Source organism: Lupinus angustifolius, chromosome LG16, assembly GCF_001865875.1.
Source record: "Lupinus angustifolius cultivar Tanjil chromosome LG16, LupAngTanjil_v1.0, whole genome shotgun sequence".
Taxonomy (NCBI): domain Eukaryota; kingdom Viridiplantae; phylum Streptophyta; class Magnoliopsida; order Fabales; family Fabaceae; genus Lupinus; species Lupinus angustifolius.
The window spans coordinates 12,687,591-12,690,918 of NC_032024.1; positions in this window are offsets into that span (position 1 = coordinate 12,687,591).

Genomic DNA, 3,328 nt, shown 5'->3' on the forward strand with positions numbered 1-3,328 from the left:
ATATTAAAACAAATTGTTTACTTTCATTCAAAAAAATTAAAGCATGTGAGAAGATTGAAATTCTAACCCAAAATCAAAAATTAAATTGCGTGTTATTAATAATCATCGCAGTTAAGTAATTAAGCAATATATATCAACCATTGCCGACGTGGGAGGGTGTGCGACAAGTGTGCAATATCCGACTCAATCAATGGGGACCCCAAATATTTTGGCACTTTAATAAGAAAATATTCAATTAATCCTCTTTCATTTTTGCAATTATTAGTTTTGCTCTTTAGTCATAACAATATTAAACTTTCTTCAAAAATATCATATTATCATCAAAGATCCTTTTAAATTATCATAACCTTAATATTCAATTTTTGTTATAACTCAGATTTTAATTTGAAAAATATTTTTTCTTAGAATAAATTACACTGACACCCCCTGTGTTTTAGTGAAATTACACAAACCACCCCTCACTTTTCTACACCTATACAAACCTTCCCTAGTTTTTATACTTTCATTACACTGACTACCCTTGCATAAGAAATAAGTGTAATATTTTAAACAAAAAATGTGATAAATGCAATTAAGTTAAACAAAACATGATATATTGTGTAGACAAGTCCAAATAATATACAAATCAATGTATCTTTATTATTTTTGGTTACATAATGCATCAACATTTCTAAATAAATATTGTTTAAATTGCTTTTATAATATAGTGTAACAAACCAAAAATAATAAAGATACATTGATTTGTATATTATTTGGACTTGTCTCCACAATATATTATGTTTTGTTTAACTTAATTGCATTTATCACATTTTTACCTTAAAATATTACACTTATTTCTTATGCAGGGGTCGTCGGTGTAATGAAAGTATAAAAATTAGGGGAAGTTTGTGTAAATGTAAAAAAGTGAGGGGTAGTTTGTGTAATTTCACTAAAACTCAAGGGGTGTCAATATAATTTACTATTTTTCTTAAAAACCTCATATTTCAAGTAAAATTCAATACCATAAAATATTAAAAAATAAACAAATATACAAGTCACTTAAAAATAAGTAAACTATCACTAGTAACCAACGAGACATTATTCCATGGGGTAAATGTCTCACTAGATCTCATATATTCCCTTGCATTATACTATTTTATTTTTGGAAGTGCCACTTAATTTCATTGTAAGTTTGTTCAAATGACCAAAATTTTAAGGGTTCGATTCTAGGGATCACATTTGTTGGGAGATGCAACCATGTATTGGAGATTCTCCAACTATAATCCTTAGATTGTATGCGGAAACCCTAATGATCATGACTTTGTTCCTATAACACAATGTTTATGCCCATACATAAACCCAAATGGAACAACCATGATCCAGACCGAAGAAACCCCAATTGATTTCATGTTGAAGAAGAAGAACATACATTGATTAGCCATTTGGAATCTCGAAGGTATGAGGGTGTGATGATCTTCAAGATGTTAGAGCACTTGATGGTTTTCCTTATGCTTCTCTAGAGGGGAATGAGAATGCCAAAAATGAGAGGTTGATGCTTGGTGTGATTCTGAATTGTGTTGTGTGTTAACCAAAGGACAATTCCTCTTAACACCCTTTGTTCACCCTAGCCACTCAACAAAACCCATTTCATTTCTCTACAAATGGGGACCAAAACCCATAAAAGTAACCGAAGCGGTTACTACTTAAGTTGCAATAATTCTGATTCAGTCCCTTCATCAAATCAGAAATTGCCTGGAGGTATTTACACTTATAATATTTCATGTCACATATGCCCTTAGCCACCAAATTAATTACTGAAGATCATTTTATATTTTGGCTAATTACATAATGGTCATAACACAATTATCGAATTATATTTGTGACCCATAAATTGTCAGAAATTCTAACAATCTCCCACTGGTCACACATATGATTCTCCATATGTGTTATCCTTATTGCACGCTTAAATATTGCCATTACGACTTAGGCATACCCAAATTATCCCGTCCATTAGTCCTGTCTCCATATCGAATCACAATGAATTTCGCCATATCATTCATGACTAATTCAACAATGACCACCAACATTGACACAACTAAATGACATAGATTCATCATGAAATGTGTAGCATGAAAATCACATGAATATGATCTGTACATGTCAATTTTCAACTGGTCCTACTTAACTTTAGTGAGATCCTTAATAATAACATAAAACATAATTGTACAAAGTATAAGGACAGAATACCAAACTGAATGATTAATCAACTGAAGTTTGAATACAAAGTATCCATACATAATACTNACATAGAACATAATAAAATATGTGCACATTTTAACTCCCATTAAACCAAAAAATCCTCACATTGCAGAACACCCATGTGAGCAGTATGCTCATGAAAGACCTTGGGTGTGATAGCTTTTGTAAGAGGATCCGCAATCATGGAGTTAATGCCTAAGTATTCTATGGAAAGCTGTCCACTTTGTACTTTCTCATTAACAACTAGGAACTTAATGTCAATGTGTTTCGACTTTGCTGAACTCCTATTGTTGTTGGAGAACAACACGGTTGATTATTGTCACAATATAACTTTAGCGGTCTTTCAATTCTTTCCACAATACGCAGCCCAATGACAAAATTTCTCAGCCATGACGACTGAAGTGATGCCTCATAACATGCTATATATTTAGCTGCCATAGTGGATGATGCCACAAGAGTTTGCTTGGCAGAACGCCAAGAAACTGCACCACCAACTAATAGATAAACATAGCCCGAAGTAGATCGTCTACTATCTTGGCATCCCGCAAAATCGGAGTCAGAATACCCAATGATCTCTAATTGGTCTGATCTCCTATATGTGAGCATATAGTCTTTTGTTCTCTTTAAGTACCTCATGACCCTTTTGGCTGCTTTCCAATGGTCCATTCCTGGATTACTCATATATCTGCCTAAAACCCCAACTATGAACGCTATATCCGGTCGCGTACATACTAGAGCATACATAAGACTCCCTACAGCTGATGCGTAAGGGATCTTTTGCATTTCCTGAATTTCCAGATTTCCTTTAGGGCACTGATTGAGACTAAATTTGTCTCCCTTAGCAACTGGAGTATCCATTGCTTTACAGTCCTGCATGCCATATCTTTTAAGTATCTTTTCTATACAGCTCTTTTGTGATAATCCAAGAATACCTCGAGATATGTCTCGGTGTATCTGAATTCCTAATACAAACGAAGCTTCACTAAGATCCTTCATTTCAAAATTACTGGATAGAAATGTCTTGGTTTCTAACAAGGTACCCACATCATTAGTGGCAAGCAGTATGTCATCCACATACAAGAGCAAGAAA